This window comes from Castor canadensis, chromosome 16 (assembly GCF_047511655.1).
Source record: "Castor canadensis chromosome 16, mCasCan1.hap1v2, whole genome shotgun sequence".
In the NCBI taxonomy this organism is placed as follows: domain Eukaryota; kingdom Metazoa; phylum Chordata; class Mammalia; order Rodentia; family Castoridae; genus Castor; species Castor canadensis.
Window position 1 is genome coordinate 14,703,272 of NC_133401.1, and position 17,668 is coordinate 14,720,939.

At 41.8% G+C, this 17,668-nt stretch overlaps 1 protein-coding gene and 1 long non-coding RNA gene across 3 annotated transcripts in view; one reads left to right on the top strand and one right to left on the bottom strand.

Moving 5' to 3' along the window:
• LOC109691873 (uncharacterized) overlaps positions 1–17,668 on the top strand; it is a 62,628-nt gene that overhangs the window by 40,420 nt on the left and 4,540 nt on the right. For both annotated transcript variants that reach the window (XR_012442532.1, XR_012442531.1), the window contains exons 3-5: positions 5,014–5,099; positions 5,689–5,792; positions 8,149–8,282. This is a non-coding gene — a long non-coding RNA (uncharacterized lncRNA). The remainder of the gene's footprint in view (positions 1–5,013; positions 5,100–5,688; positions 5,793–8,148; positions 8,283–17,668) is intronic.
• Positions 1–17,668, bottom strand: part of Cxcl17 (C-X-C motif chemokine ligand 17) — a 54,996-nt gene that overhangs the window by 36,287 nt on the left and 1,041 nt on the right. The window lies entirely within an intron of this gene.

Genomic DNA, 17,668 nt, shown 5'->3' on the forward strand with positions numbered 1-17,668 from the left:
CAGCCCTTCTACCCTATCATGAGATAGGATCTTGTGAACTATTTGCCTGGGCTGGCATCAACCGCCATCCTCCTGATCTCTGCCTCCTAAGTAGTTAGGATGACAGGTGTGAGCCACCAGTGCCTGGCCTGTATATAACTTAGTATACTGATTTTTCACTAGTTATGAGAATTTTCTCATATTATTAATTAATTATTATTATTTTTTTTACAAACTTTGTATTTGGTGTTTGAACTGAATGGCCTGAACCCAGGGCCTCATACTTGCTAGGCAATATGTACCACTGAGCTACACCCTTGGCCCCTTTTAAGAAACCATTGTTTTTGTGGTGGTAGTGGTACTGAGTTAACAAACTTTTTTTTTTTTTTTTTTTTTTGCGGTACTGGGATTTAAACTCAGAGCCTCATGCTTGCTCAGCAGGCATTCTACCGCTTGAGCCACTTCCACCAGCCCTGTTTTGTGATGGTTATTTTCCAGATAGGGTCTCATGAACTATTTGCTCAGGCTGGCTTCGAACTGTGATCCTCCTGATCTCTGCCTCCTGAGTAGCTAGATTACAGGTGTGAGCCCCTTGCACCCTACTGGCAATAAACTTTTTTTTTTTTTTTTAATTTTTGGTGGTACTGGGATTTGAGCTCAGGGGCTCATGCTTGCTGAGCAGGTACTCTTACTGCTTGAGCCACTCAACCAGCACAACAAACATTTTTAAAGTGACTGTATAACATTATATTATGGACTGAGTATCCCTATCTGAAATACTTGGGACCCAAAATGCTTCTGATTTTTTTTATTTTGGAATGTTTGCATATACATGATAAGGTATTTTGGGGATGGGACAGAGTCCAAGAAATTCATTTGCATTTCACATATGCATTATACAAATAGCCTGCTACTTAAAAAAAATTTTTTTTTGTGGTACTGGGGTTTGAACTTAGGGCCTACATATTGAGCCACTCTACCAGCCCTATTTTTATGATGGGTTTTTTCAAGATAGGGTCTCAAGAACTATTTGCTGGAGCTGGCTTTGAGCTGTGACCCTCCTGATTTCTACCTCCTGAGTAGCTGGGATTGCAGGCATGAGCCACCATGCCTGGCTATGCAAATATTTTTAATTTTAATTATTTTTTTTTTTCTGGTACAAGGGATTGAACTTAGTGCCTCATGCTTGCTAGGCAGGTGCTCTACCACTTGAGCAACTCTGCCAGCCCTTTATTAATTTTGTGCATGAAACAAAGTGTTTATATTGAACTGTCAGAAAGCAAATGTCACTATCTGTCACCCATGTGGAAGGTCTGTGGTTGTTTGGTATTGCTATCATTCTTTTGTTTTTTTGGTGGGATTGGGGTTTAAACTCAGAGCTTCACACTTACAAAGCAGATGCTCTACCACTTGAGCCACACCTCTGGTCCATTTTGCTCTGGTTATTTTGGACATGGGGTCTTGAGAACTATTTGCCCCATTGAGCTGGAACCATGATCCTCTTGATCTCAGCCTCCCAAATAGCTAGGATTGTAGGCGTGAGCCACTGGTGCCTGCTTCACCATTCCTGACCCTGAGTTTATACACTACTGATAATCAATCATTTTCTTATACTTGTCCACATGTAAGTACCTAGCAGTAAAAATATGGCACACCGTCAACAGCGTGAACAAACAATGCTTTTAAGGTAAGTAAACAGCATAGTAGTGTCATCTGAAAAGCCTGTATTCTCTGCTAAACACCGGTGACAGCAAACAGGCCGCTGTCAGTCTCTACCTATTATGTTCGGTTTTGGCTTCTGTTTTTCTTTTAAGATACAATGAGGACTAGGTGCTGGTGGCTCACGCCTGTAATCCTAGCTACTCAGGAGGCAGAGATCAGGAGGACTGAGGTTTGAAGCCAGCCTGGGCAAATAGTTTGCGAGACCCTATGGGAAAAAACCGTTCAGAAAAATAGGGCTGGCTCATGGTGTAGGCCCTGACTACAAACCCCAGTACTGCCAAAAATAAAAAGATACAGTGATGGACTGTATCAGAAGTAGGTCCTCTAGGGATAAGGTGGCATTATGCTGGAGGGACTTTTTTTTTTTTTGTGGTACTGAGATTTGAACCTGGGGCCTACACCTTGAGCTACTCTGCTAGTCCTTTTTTTTTTTTTTGTAAAGGGTTTTTCGAAATAGGATCTTGAGAATTATTTGCCCAGGCTGGCCTTGAACCATGATCCTCCTGATCTCTGCCTCTGGAATAGCTAGGATTACAGGTGTGAGCCACAAGCATTCTCTCTTATTTTATAAACTGACATGATTACTTGTTCTTTTATGACTGCTTGCTACTCTAGTCATTCAACAAACTGATCATACATTTTCACCATGTCATCTTCTAGCTACTTTTCATATAGTGTTAATGTCATCTTCATTGTCACTATTATCACAATCACCTTGATTCAGAACTATTTCATCTATTTCATCATTGGTCAAGGAATGAACAGTTGGAACCCCATAATTGTGTGTGTGTGTGTGTGTGTGTGTGTGTGTGTGTGTGTGTGGTGCTGGGGATGGAATCCAGGGCCTTACACATGTGAGGTAAGTGCTCTACCACTGAGCTGCACTCCTAGCCCAGGAGCCTCATTACTGGTGACAAAAACTTTGATAACTACTTCTTCCAGCCTCCTGACAGACTCCGAAGGTATACTTTTTTCATATGTAAGGAGGACAGACATAATTTTCTTCCCACCTGACATACTAAATCTTTAAAATGAAAGACCTCTTTATTCATTAGCATCACTAAGCATAGACGAAGACCAGAGGTTGTCCAATCATTGGAAAGACAGCGTGTATGGCATCCTCTGTTCACTGTTGCTAGTGTGCTGCTCAAGACAGTGTTTGTATACTTACTCTCATTGAGTACGGATAGTCCAGTCACAGAGCTGGATTCATGAAGTCACATTTGGGAGAAAGTTCATGACATAAACATTAGTTATTTTTTATTTTTTTGGTGGTTCTGGAGTTTGAACTCAGGCTAGGCAGGTATACTGCTTGAACCACACCTCCAGTCCCATAAGCATTCTTTTTGATGAGAATTTCAGCTGGATGATGAGTGGAACAGTTACCAAAGAGTAATGAAGTCTTGCAGTATTCTCTAGACCACCTTCCCTGCAGTGAGCACTAGTCAGTCAGAAAAGCTCTCTCTGGTGACCCACGTATTTTTGTTAGCATTAATGATAGATTGGGGCCTCGTGGAGCAACTCAGGTGGTAGAGCGCCTGCCTAGCAAGAGTGAGGACTTGAGTTCAAACTTCAGTATTGCAAAAATATATATAAAGAAATAAATTTTTAAAAAGATGGATTGGTAAGAATTCTTTCCCTTAAGACAGCAAGGACACAAGCTTTTGGGTGATAAAGGCTGTCACAGAAGTTTTCACTTATTAGTGAATCCCAACAGCCTTAATTCCTATGGGAATTAGCTGTAGTCAATGTCTTTCTGGAACAATAATGACAAACAGTGACATTTCATCATTTCATCAGTCATTATCCACTTGTCCTAGTACCAGATTTACTTTCTTTTTTATGTTTTCACTTGCACACCATGTTAATTGCAGCACTACTTACAATAGCCAAATCCTGGAATCAGCCTACTTGTCCTCTGCCCATCATCAGATGAATGTGTAAAGAGAATGACACACACATACACAATGATGCTTCCTTCAGTAATAAAGAACAAAACCCATCATCATGTTAAGTGAAATAAGCCAGACTCAAAAAAGACAAGCATCATCTATTTTTTCTCACGTGTAGAGCTGCAGGATAAATGATTCCTTCATGGGCTTTTCATAAGACATAGTGAAGTATAAATGTATAAAGAGAGAAAACCCCATCAACTCATTACATCTTCATTCTTGTACACACAGGTTTTTTATTCTTAGATGTCAGTCCACAGAAGCAAAGTGACACACAAAGAGAAGAAGGGTTTCAGAGTATAAGTCCATCATGCAGACAGGGCGTGGCAGAGCAGCCAGTTAATCATGATGGCCAGAACACAGAGGAATGGTGGTATCAGATTTTCATCAACAATGACTTTGGCAAACTTGTCAATGAATTTCTCTGATGCTTTATAATCAATAGAGTAGCTGTTGTACCAATACAAAATTGTACAAACTTGTCATCACAGATCTTTTAAAGTTTAATACTGCATGCCAGGTGTGGTAGTTTATGCCTGTAATCCTAGCTATTTGGGAGGTGAAGATTGAGAGGATTGCTGTTTGAGGACAGCCTGGGCAAAAAGTTCTTGAGACCCTATTTCAACCAATGGGCTGGGCATGGTGGCATATGCCTGCCATCCCCGCTACACTGGGAAGCACAAATAGGACTGTGGTCCAGGCCAGCCTGTCTCAAAATAACTACCACAAAAAAGGATGGTGGAGTGATTCAAGTGGTAGAACACCTGCCTCGTGAGAGGTCCTAAGTTCAAACCCCAGCACTGCAAAAAAAAAAAAGAAAAAAAAGAAAAGTTTAATGCTGTGTATTTCCTTAAATTTTTGCAACCAGTTTGTTGAGTAATCATAGTTTCCTTCAATTTTCAACTCACTGTGATAATATTTGTGATTAGCACACCAGTAAGGACTTGCAGTCACTATCATGCTGAGGAATCACCCTTTCAAATACACAATTGAAACCTTCAGTTTTAGCTTCATTTAGTGTTTTTCTATTTTTCATTAACTTCGGTTCATCACTTTAAGCATAGAGTTTCTAGTTTGTGTTTCTTCAGGCCATATCTGATGATTATTCTGGATTGGAGGTGTGGCTTAAGTAGTACAGTGCCTGATTTGCAAGTGCATAGCCCTGAATTCAAGTCCTAGTCCCACCAAAAAAGTCCCCCCAAACATTTAAAATATCTAAAAGGATCTGTTGATTATTCCCATACCATACTCTCCTGTGACATGTTTCACACTTACGTGGCTGTCCAGTTTCTTTAACAGCTTAACTTTCTATGCTCTAGATTAACACAAATACTTCTTTTCCTTTCACTGTTACCCACAGGGGTGCCTATCTGTAGGCATTTTTGACATTTTCAACAATGTCTTTATGGAAGAGAGATTAAGAAAAACACACCAGGAGTAATGCAGGTGGGTCTAGCTCCATGTGGGGCACCATGGGGTACCTGCTGTGGTTTGCATGGGGAAATGTGAGCATGTGTGGAAAAGCTCTATTGCAGCTGAAGGGGGCTGAGAGGGTCTTCATGCTGAGAATCTGTTGTGCCCTATGTTCTGTCTGTGATCTTTCATAAGGTCAAGTGTAAAATCTTTTACTTTTGGCATCACATTGGCACTTAAAAAGTCTGGGATTTTGGAGCATTTCAGATTTCCAATTTTTTAAATTAAAGGTGCTCAACTTATAGTAGATGATTCATAGTTTACTTAATTTCCCATGCTGTGCCTGGGCTATATAGCCATACTATTTCATCTGGTTTGTTTCCATTTTTCCTCTTGTAAATATTGCATGGTTGTTGCATTAAGTTTGTTTTACATTTCTAATTATTTCTCTAGGCTGTATTTCTGAAAGCTAATAGTTAATTTAGTCAATGGAGTTACTTGGGCTCTTGATAAATATTACCAAATTCTTTCCCATAAGCTGTTATGATGATTTGCACTCCCACTGGCATAGGAGATGGTTAAAGGGTTTTGACACCAGAAATGAAACTGTTTTCTATTCCAGCAAGAGTGGATGGGAGGAACACCTTGGGAAGATGGAACTTGCTGTTGGAGCCCAATTCAGATGTTGCCTTTTGTGACAACCATTAAGAAACCCTAAAGACTGAGGTGTATATTAAAAACAAAGAATTTTTTTTTTTAAGACGCACTGGGTCTTGGGGTCTAGTGGTAAATGCTTACTTAGCATGCAAGAGGCCCTAGGTTTGATCCCCAGCATCACAAAACAAACAAACAAAAACAGAAAGAAAACGTGAGTTTTGGGCAGCAGAAGAAATTCCAAGGCCTTAAAATATGAGTAGTTTGTAGGTGGGGTTGCTACAGAGTATGCTTAGGTCAGGCTGAAGTTCTGGAGCCAATATAGAAGTCAGAAAGGGGAAGGTTCTCTTCTGCCAGAGGTCAGGACCTGCTGAGTTAAGCCAGGGGTTTGTGCAAACATGCTGAGTTTACAAACATTTACTGAGGTCTAGAAACCTGGAGTGAGAAGTCTATAGGCCTGGCCTGTTGGGAGCAGATTAGGGGCCTGAGGGGCTGAATCTAAAGTCTGAGGAAGTCAGCCCTAGGCCGGTAGTCTCCACACTGAGGATCACTGCAGTTAGGCTTCAGTTATTCGAGGTGGAAAATGTCTGCCTTTGTGAAAGATTCTTTTGTTTCTCTTTTTTACTTATGCTTGTTACTAGTTCCCACTTAAAAATTACAGTCATCTTGGCTGAAGTAAGTAGAGAGGATTCATTCTTATCTAAGCCAACCTAACTACTGCAGTAGGAGAGCAATGCTAGACACCAGGTGATGGATGAAGCCTGGCCATCCTGGGCCCTTTTATGACTTACCTGCACCTATTGCAGTGTTGTCACACCTTATTATTTATCTGAATTCATATCTAATTTTGCACACTCCTCTGGAAACAACATAAAAGTGGTTTTTGTTAGTGTCTTGTGAGATGCTATTTACATTATAGGAGTGTAATAAATATTGACTTTTTTTCCTTTTCTGAGACAGTCTCACTCTGAACCCAGGACCAGACTTAAATTTGCATCCTCCCACATCAGCCTCCCAGGTGCTGGGATTATAGACTTGAAGCTCTGTACCCACCTTTTTTTTTTCAGAATTGGGGTTTGAACTCAGGTCCTTGTGCTTGCTTGGCAGGCACTCTACCCAAACCCATGCCCCCAGATATATTCCCGGCTTTTATGTAGCTCAGAAAGGCTTCAAACACATCTGGTTTTAATTTATTCACTTATTTGCTGTACTGGGAACTCCACCAGTCCTTTTTTTGTGATGGGTTTTTTTGAGATAGCTTCTCCCAAACTATTTGCTCAGGCTGTCTTTGAACCATGATCCACCTGATCGCTGCCTCCTGAGTAGCTAGGATGACAAGCATGAGCCACTGGTGCCTGGTCACATCTGTTTTTTAAATATTGATTTAATTAACTTTTCCGCGTGTCTCATGGATTGATTCCAGTAAATGTTTGATACCACTCATTCATTCATTAGTTCAAACATGCATTTGTTCATTTTCTTTTTTTTTGAGGCACTGGGGTTCATTTTCTTAATAAGCATTTAGTGGGATGGAGGTGTAGCTCAAGTGTTAGAGCACCTGCCTAGCAAGCACAAAGCCCTGAGTTCAAACCCCAGCACCACCAAAAAAAAAAGAAAAAAGCCTTTAGCTCTTTCATATGTGTCTCCTCTAGAAATTCTTTATAGCTGGGTGCTGATGGGAATGTAAATTAATCTAGTGACTATGGAAATCAGTATAAAGTTTTCTCAAAAAATTCAAAATAGAATTCCCATGTGATCCAGCCATACCATACCTGGATATACACCCAAAAGAACTAGTCAGCTTACTATAGAATACATGTGTACACATTTATCACAGCACTATTCACGGCAGCCAAATTACGGAATTAGCCTAGGTGCCAGTAATGGACGAATGGATAAAGAAAATGTGGCTTACATACACAATGGAGTTTTACTCAGCCAGTAAGAATGAAATTATGTAATTTCCTAGAAAATGTATGGAACTGGTGGTTCTTGTGTTAAGTGAGATAAGCCAGCTCCACAAAGACAAGTTTATTTTCTCTCATTTGTGGAAGTTTAGAGGGAAGAAAAGCAAAAATGAGGACATGAACTAGAGGGAGGATACTAGACAGGTTTAAGGGAGAGGGAAAAGGGGAGGAGAGAGGGGGATGAGAGAGCAAGGGAGGACTGAACATGATCAAAGCCAATTGTGTGCATGTATGTGAATGTGATAATGAACAATTAATATGCACTGATTAATATACAGCAATTAAAAAGCAAGTTTGGATTTTATCTTCAAGGTCATAGAGAACCACATGTAGATTTTAATTTAGGACATTGGCATAATCAAATTTGCTTTAGGGGACATTTTCATTGTGACAGTGCAGGACAGATTGAATCTCTATGAATTGGGGGAAATAAACTGACACTAGGGCTAAATTGCCTACAGGTGCAGTGGGTTGAGTCAGCCGTGACAGGAGCTTCCTTCTCTGGGATTTCTGTTCCATCTCCCAAAACTACGTGCAGCCTAGCTGTCATGCTGTGACTGGTGCTAGCTGTGGCTGGGTGCTGTTTGAAGCTAAGGTGGGTATCCTTTTTCCTTTGCTCACAAATCAAGTAAAAATGCCTCACAGAATGGAACTGATGGAAGATATATTTATATAGCCATTCTCAAGATACCCCAGACGCTTTCCATCTTTTTTTGTGTGTGTGAGGGAGACAGTACTGAGGTTTGGAATCAGGGCCACCAGCTTGCTAAGCAGGCACTCTGCCATCTGAACCAGGCCACTAGCCCTTTTTGGTTTAGTTATTTTTCAGATGGGGTCTCATGCCTTTTGCCCAGATTTGGGATGTGTGGCCCATTATGCCAAGCTTGCTTGTGAGATGGAGGCCTCAATAACTTTTTGTCTGAACTGGCCTTCAACTGCCATTCTCCCATTCTGTGCCTCCTGAGTAGGTGGGATTATAGATGTGAGCCACCCTGTCCAGCAACCCTCTCCATCTTATGAGGAGGGTTGGCAGAGGGTTCCTTCAGGGCAGAAAATGTACTTTGATTTATTTTTGTATTCCTTGCACTTACTGGAGTGGATTACTCACAGAAGAGAATGATAGATATTTGTTTCATGAATTTGAAATTTAATGTTGTACTGGAAATGTGTTTCATGAAATACGTTGTGTTGATTAGGTACTTGGATCATCCCCCAGACACCTTTTATTTTATTTTATTTTTTTGTGGTATTGGGGTTTGAACTCAGGGCCAACACTTTGAGCCACTCCACCAGCCCTTTTTTGTGATGGGTTTTTTTGAAATAGGGTTTCATGAACTGTTTGCCTGGGCTGGCTTCAAACAGCAATCCTCCTGATCTCTGCCTCCTGAGTAGCTATGCGTACTGGCGTGAACCACCAGTGCCTCTCAATGCCTTTTAAATCAACAGCCTCACAGGGGTGCGGGGCACATCTAAGGCCTAAGAAGATGGGAGAAGTTAGTGGAATGGGAAGTAGGTTACTTCTCAGAAATTCAAGAAGTTGAACTGAAACAGTTTCAGAGAGGTTCTGCCCACAATTTGTAGGTTCTTAGAAAGATGTGTCGGGGGATTGGAAAGTTCTGGATTCCTTTTGACACCCACCATTGTACGAACAGCCTTCATTCCTTCTCACACACTTTAAACTATACTCAAAGTACATGTGTGCCGTGTAGTTTGTTTAATTTCTTCATTAGGAATACCATCCTGTACTATGCTGTTACCATCACCCTTCCATTCCCTGCTGGAATACTCTTTTCCTGAAACCCTGTGAAGAAATCGTCTCCCCTCTAAACAGTCTTTAAACCCTCATAGTACTTCCTGCTGCCTTCTTAGTATTGGATGTGAGCTATTGTTCTTACTCCCACTAGAAGTAAGGAAGTAATCACACATAATTTAACTGTGGGTATTTTATAGTATACAAATACCCATGAAATACACCATGTCAAATGCTCAGGGCTTTGTAAATCTTGAATGAATGAGCTGGCTGAACTGTACTTATGTGTAAATGTGACCAGGACATGAAGTGCCCAAATTTTGGTCAAACATTATTGTGGGTATTTCTTCAGGGTTTTTTTGTTTGTTTGTTTTTGGTGGTGCTGGGGTTTGAACTCAGGACTTCATGCTTGTTAGGCAGGCACTCTACCTCTTGAGCCACTGTACCACGGTGTTGGGTATTTTCAAGACAGGATCTTTCAAACCATCTGCCTGGCCAGCTTTGAGCTTCCTGATATCTGCCTCCTGAGTAGCTACTTTTGAGTGAGATTAAGATTTAAATGGGAGCCAGGTGCAGTGGCTCATGCCTGTAATCCTAGCTACTCAGGAGGCAGGACCAGGAGGATTAGGGCTTGAAGCCAGCCCGGGCAAATAGTTCATGAGACCATATCTTGAAAAAACTTCACAAAAAAAGGTCTGATGGAGTGGCTCAAGGTGTAGGCCCTGAGTTCAAACCCCAGCACCGCAAAAAAAAAAAAAAGGTTTAAATGGTTACACTGAGCAAAATAGATTGATATCCCTCATGTGGGCAGGGCTCATCCAATCAGTGGAAGGCTTAGGGCGACTCTCCCCTGAGTAAGAGTTTCTCCTGTCTGAAGGCCTGCATATGTATTGATTTTTTGCCTGACTTCAGACTCAAGCTGAAACATCAGGTCTTGCTGGGTTTTGAGCCTGCAGCCTTCAGACTGGAACTCTACTTCCAGCTCTTCATGATGCAGGTGAGCTGACTCACTTTGAAGATCTTGAGACTCATTAGCCCCCTGACCATGTGAGACCATTCCTTATAACGAATCTGTTTGTATAAACACACACACACACACACACACACACACACACACACACACACACACACACACACACACAGAGTCCTGATTAACACTGAGGTTCTGAATTTTAGAAATACACCTGGCCTACATGAACATGAGGCACACTCTAAAAACGATTCTTATAGCTGGGCACCTGTGACTCACACCTGTAATCCTAGCTACTCATAAGGCAGAGATCAGAAGGATTTCAGTTCAAAGCCAGCGCCGGCAAATAGTTCATGAGACCCTAATGAAAATACCCAGCACAAGATAGGGCTGGTGGAGTGGCTCAAATGGTAGAGCACTGCCTAGCATGAAGCCTTGACTTCAAACCCCACTGCTGCCAAAACAAAACAAAACAAAACCCAAAAATGATGCTTAATCTTCCAAGCCCCCATCTCTCCCCCCCAACTCCCTCATTTTAAATCTTCTGAACTCCTTTTATCTGATCTCTTCTTTTTTTGCAAGATTTCAGGCACATAGGAATTTGATGTTACCCTTAGCCTTCTACCCTAATACTGTACTCAGGCCCACCTTGTTCCTCACTAAGGTCCCCAATTTTCCTTGTTTTTCTCAGTTCTACTTCTTCAGAGCTCCTGATTTAGGGAAGGAGGGTGCAGCTCAGTAGCTGTGGGAAAGCAATCTGCTGAAAGCTCTTTAACCTCAGAATCATTTGCTGAGTGAATTGGATGAAATATCAAGCAGCTTAATAAAGTAGGATAGCCAGGTGCCAGTGGCTCATGCCTGTAATCCTAGCTACTTAGGTGGCAGAGATCAGGAGGATTGAGGTTCGAAGCCAGCCCTAGCAAACAGTTTGCAAGACCCTATCTGGAAAAAATGCATCAAAAAATAGGGCTGGTGGAGTGGCTCAAGGTGAAGGCCCTGAGTTCAAACCTCAGTACTTGCTGCTGGACCAATTCTTGAAAGCCTCTCCCATCTCTGAAACTCCAGCTTCCCTGAACCAATAAGGAAAAGGCACTGCCACAGAAGTAGCTCTGGAGGTTGCAGTGCTGCTAAAGGAAGAAGCAGCACACCTGTAATGCCAGCACTAAGGAGAGAGGTGGAGGCAGGAGGCTGCCTAGTTCCTGGCCAGCCTGGGCTACATAGACCCGTTTCAAAAAACAAAACAAAACATAACAAAAAGAAGAAGGAGAAGAAGAAGAAAAGAAGAAGGAGGAGGAGAGGATAGAGGAAAACCCATTTGCTTATCCATTTGTTTTTTTCTTTTTTCTTTTTTTTTTTTTTTTGCAGTACTGGGGCTTGAACTCAGGGCCTTTACCTTGAGCCACTACACCAGCCCTATTTTTGTGAAGAGTTTTTCGGGATAGGGTCTCTTAGAACTATTTGCCCAGCCTGGCTTTGAACTACGAGCCCCAAGATCTCTGCCTCTTGAGTAGCTAGGATTACAGGCGTGAGCCATTGGTGCCCAGCAGAAAGGTCCATTTTAGAAGAATGTAATCTGTTCAAAAAATGACAAGAAATCAATAGTTTTAAGCCAGGTGTGACAGCACATGCCTATAATCCCATCTACTGAAGAGACAGAGGCAGGCAGGAGGATTGAAAGTTTGAGGTTGGCTGGGCAAAGTTAGGGAGACCTACCTCAAAGACAACAAACAAAACAAACAAAAGGGTTTGGGGGCATGGCTCAAGTGGTAGAGTGCTTTCCTGGCATGCTGAGTCCTTGGTTCAACCCCTAGTTAAAAATAAAACAAATAAAATGTAGATAAACAAAATCAGGAGACTTTTTGTTTGTCTGCTTGATACTGGGTTTTGAACTCAGGGACTTGTGCTTGCTAGGCAGGTACTATACTCCTTGAGCCACACCCTAGCCCATGAATCTTGTTTTAATCCTATGTGTGCCATTTAGTAGAGAACAGAGCTGCTGGTGAGCAGAGTTTAGTGGAGGTGTTAGAGGCACCGTCTTGGAGATGTTAGTAAATTGAGGCTGTATGAAGCTGCTCCTCTGGCTGAAATCCCGTGTACTAGCATGTCTTCCTATAGAACTTTCCTTTCTGATTTCTTACAAAAAAAGGAGGGGAAGTATTTAAGAAAGATCACAATTATAATAGAAACTACAAACCCCTGCATCTATTTCAAACTTTAATATTGAAATATACTTAAATCTTTCTCACGGGGCACTAGGGTTTGAGCCCAAGGTCTCACACTTGCTAGGCAGGCAGTTTACCACTTGAGCCACTCCATCAGCCCTTTTTTGTGTGGGGTATTTTTGAGATAAGTTCGAGAAAACTGTTTGCCTGGGGCTGGCTTCAAACAGCGATCCTCTTGATCTCTGCCTCCTGAGCAGCTAGGATTAAAGGTGTAAGCCACTGGTGCCTGCTAGAAATACCCCTTTTTTTGAACTCTATTTATCGTACTGGCTTGCCCCCATCACTCTTTTCCCTTTTATAGACAAACTTCTTCAAAGGATTTGTAGTCACCATCTCCACTTCCTTATCGCCATCGACTCCTCAGCCTTCTAGAGTAGATTTTTTTCCCCTGTTGTGCATCAGAAACTGTTCTTACCAAGATCCCCAATGGTGAGCTGCCTCAAAATACAGTAAAGCTTCTCACTTTCATTTCACCTGATGTCACAGAGCACTTGACCCTGTGCCATTGCTCCCTCTGGAGTTGCTGCTCTGACCCCCACTGTGTGGGCTCCTCTTGCATCTCTCAGTTCTGGTTGCCACCTTTCCTTATGTTCCCATCCCTTAAATGTCAGTGGTCTTTGAGATTCTGTCCTCTGTCATCTTTCTACTTTGTATGCTCACTGAGCCCTCTGTGATCTCAGCTTAAATCCGTATTTGACGAATGGCTCATCTCTCTTGAGAGGTGAATCCCAACTCTCAGTTGGACATCTGCTTTTGAATATGCAACATGACTGAAAACTGAATTTCTCCCACCTCCAACCAATGCTTTCTTTGGGGGGAAGGGGGCAATACCAGGGTTTAAACTCAGGGCCTCATGCTGCTAGGCAGGCACTCTACCACTTGTGCCACTCTGCCAGCCCTTTTTCATGTTGGGTGTTTTTGAGATAGTCTCTAACTGTTTGTATGGGACTGGCTTTGAACCATGATCCTCCTGATAGAGATCAGCCTCCTGAGGCTAGGATTATAAGCGTGAGCCATAGGCGCCCAGCCAACCTGATTCCTTAAAAGAATTTTTTATGTCAGTGGATGGTACCCTAGTGATTCATGCCAGAAACCTGGCCATGATCCTTGGATACTTCCTTTTTCACTCTCTCATCTAGTCAGTCAGGCTAGACAGTGCTACCACTAAATAGCTCTCTGGCCTGACCACTCCTTTTTTCAATCTTCTCATACTATTAAATCAGGATTTCCTTTTCTAGATCACTGCAATGGTGTCTGACTTCTTTTCCTGCCTTCAATTTAATTTCATGAATTCATTGTCCACAGTACAGCTAGTAGTCTTATGAAATAAAATTCTGATCCTGTTATTCATTATGAAATCGTTTTAGTGGGTTTCTATTGTCCATATGGTCCAATTTTAGCAACTTTTTTTTTTTTGGCAGCATTGGGGTTTGAATTCAGGGCCTCACACTTGCTAGGCAGGTGCTTTACCACTTGAGCCACTCCACCAGCCCTGTCTTGTTACAAATTTAAAAGACCTCAGTCTTCTCTGTTTCATCCTTGCCAATCCTGCTCATCTCAGCCGTTTTTTTTTTTTTTTTTTTTTTTTTTTTTGGTGGGACTCAAGTTTGAACTCAGGGCTTTGTGCTTACAAAGCAGGTGCTTTAACACTTGAACCATACTTCCAGTCTATTTTGACCGGGTTATTTTGGAGATGGGTCTCTCAAATTATTTGTCCAGGCTGGCCTTAAACCTAGATCCTCCTGATTTTAGCCTCCCAAGTAGCTAGGATTGCAGACATGAGTCACCAGCATCTGGATTCCACCTCCATTCTTGCACTGTGTGCTTTAAACATCACTTTTGTGATCCTGTGCTAATACCCCAAACCCAGGCCACACTTTTTTTTTAGGTACTGGGATTTGAATTCAAGGCCTATACCTTGAGCCAGCCCTTTTTTTGTGATGGGTTTTTTCAAGATAGGGTCTTGTGAACTATTTGCCAGGGTTGGCTTGATATGGGTCTTAATGGTTTTGTGGGATTATAGCTAAATCTAAACTCCAACTGACTGGCAGAGCTCTTATACGGACTTTCAGATTATTTTTCCTTTTTAGAACAGCCTTATTGAGATTTCATTCATATTCCACAACATGTATAATTGGATGGTTTGTAGTATACGCAGAGTTGTGTAACTATCATCACTGTCAGCTTCAGAACATTTTCCTCACCCAGCATGAACCCTCATACCCATCAGTACTCATTCTTCATTCCAGTCCATTCCACCCTGCTTTCCGTGTTTCTCCCTCCAGCTCCTGGAGGCTACAATCTACATTCTGTCTCTAAGGATTGGCCCATTCTGGTATTTCATATAAATGGAATCATATGACATGTGTTCTTGGTGACTGTATTTTTTTGCAGTTCTGGAGTTTGAACTCAGGGTTTACACCTTGAGCCACTCCACCAGCCCTTTTTTATGATGGGTTTTATTGAGATAGGGTCTTGAGAACTAGTTGCCGGAGTTGGCTTCGAACCTCCACCCTCCTGATCTCTGTCTCCGGAGTAGCTGTGATGACAGGTGTGAACCACTGGTGCCCAACTGTGACTGTATTCTTTCATCTAGAATAATGATCATCCATGTCAATGTCATGTATCAGTCCTCCTTCCTTCCTCCCTCCCTCCCTCCCTTTTTTTTGAGACAGAGCATCACTATGTAGCCCCAGGGGCTGTTCTCAAATTCTCCATCCTTTTGCCTCAGCCTCCCAAATGCTAGGGTCACAAGTGTGCCACCACACCTGGATTATCTTTTATTGCCAAATAATATTCATTGTATGGATATACCATATTTTGTTCATCTTTTTCTTTTTTTCTTTTTGGTGGGACAGGGTTTGAACTCGGTTTCACACTTGCAAAGTTGGTGCTCTACTGATTGAGCCACATCTCTGTTCCATTTTGCTCTGATTATTTTGGAGATGGGGTCTCCAGAACTACTTGTCTGGGCAGGACTTTAACTGTGAGCCTCCAGATCTCAGCCTTCCAAGTAGCTAGGATTACAGGGTGAACCAACAGCTCCTGGCTCCTGTTCATCTATTCATCAGCTGATGGACATTTGAGTTGTTTCCACTTTCAGCTATTACAAATAATTTTGTGAATAAGCATTTATTTATTTACTTATTTCCTTTTTTTTTTTTTTTTGGCAGTGCTGGGGTTTGAATTCAGGGCCTCATGCTTGCTAGGCAGGTGGTACTCTATTACCTGAGCCATTCTACTATCCCTATTTATTTATTTTTTGAGACAAGGTCTCACATTGTAGCACAGGCTGGCCTGGAACTCTCTATGCAGCCTAAGCTGGCCTCAAACTCCTGATCCTCCTGCCTCAGCCTCTCAAGTACAGTCCTGCACTGCTACACCTGCTGTGGACAAGTTTTTGTAGGGACATGCGTTTTCAATTCTTTTAGGTATATACCTAGAAGTGCAATTGCTGGGTCATATGGCCTTAATATTCTTAAGAACAGAACAGAGGTTGGTGCACCAATGTTTGTTGCAGCACTAGTCATAATAGCCAAATTATAGAATCAACCTAGGTGCCCATCAACAAAGGAATGGAGAAAGAAATATGACATATATATATATATGTATGTGTGTGTATATGTATATATATATTTGTGTATATGTATATGTGTTTGTGTATACAATGGAATATTCAGCCATAAAGAAGAATGAAATTATGTCATTTATAGGAAAATAGGTGGAACTGGATATCTCAATGTTAAGCAAAATAAACCAGACTTGGAAAGACAAAGACTGAATGTTCTGTCTCATATGTGAAATCTAGATTTATAAAAAAGAAAAAAGGGGGTGGTGGGACAAGTACAGTGACTTGTGCCTGTAATCCTAGCTAATCAGGAGCTAGAGATCAGGAGGATCACAGTTCGAAACCAGCCTGGGCAAATAGTTCGTGAGACCCTAACTTAAAAAACCCATCACAAAAAAGGGCTGGGGAGTGGCTCAAGGTGTAGGCCCTGAGTTCAAACCCCAATATTGCCAAAAATACAAGAGTGCTAGTGCTCTTAGCAAGAGGTAGTATGCCTGCCTAGTAAGTGCAATGCCCTGAGTCCAAAACCTAAGAAATAGCAAGAAAATTAAAAAAAAAAATTGGGTGGGGAAGTAGGGATAAGAACAAGTAATAGAGGAGGTGAATAAGATCAAAGTGGGTCATATGCATCTATGGAAATGTCACAATGAAGCCCTTCACTTTGTACAGTAATATACAGTAATAAAAATAATTTCCCAAAAAGAACAAAGGTTGCTCAGCTTTACGTAATATGCTCACAGACACACTAAGCACTCATACCTCTTGCTCTTGATTTGCTAATTTAACTATAAGCACTTTTCCATCTGGCTCTTTGAAGAATTGGCATTAATGAAATTACTTTGCCTAGCCGGGCACGGGGCTCACGCTTGTAATCCTAGCTGCTCGGGAGGCAGAGATCAGGAGCATTGGAGAACTGAGATTCAAAGCCAGCTCTGGGCAAATAGTTGGAGAAACCCTATCTCAAAAAACAAAAACCAAAAAACCAAAACCCATCACAAAGAAAGGCTGGTGGAGTGACTCAAGTGGTAGAGCCCCTGCCTAGCAAGTGTGAGGCCCTGAGTTCAAACCCCAGTGCCACCAATAAATAAATAAATAAATAAACAAAAGCAGTAGTGCTCTCCTTGGGTTCAAATGGAAGTGGGAGAACTTTGAGTGTTTCTGTCCATTTTCATGCCAACACCACTCCCTTGCACCCAACAAGGCTGGTGGATGGGGTCTGCCAGGAAAGCCCCTACTGAGGGAGTTGGCCTCCTCCAGCTCCTTCTGATATTGGACTGTTTCTCAGTCCTATGTAAGTTAATATAATAAAGTTGTGAGACTTGTGAGTTATAGGAATGGGGATAGGATTCGTTTTACAATATACCATAACCAGATAAATATGGGCTTCCTAAAAGTAGTTTTCCTGGAAATAAATATACACTTAATTCCAAAAGTTCTGTCATTACTCAAAATGTTTTGGTCACTTATGTAA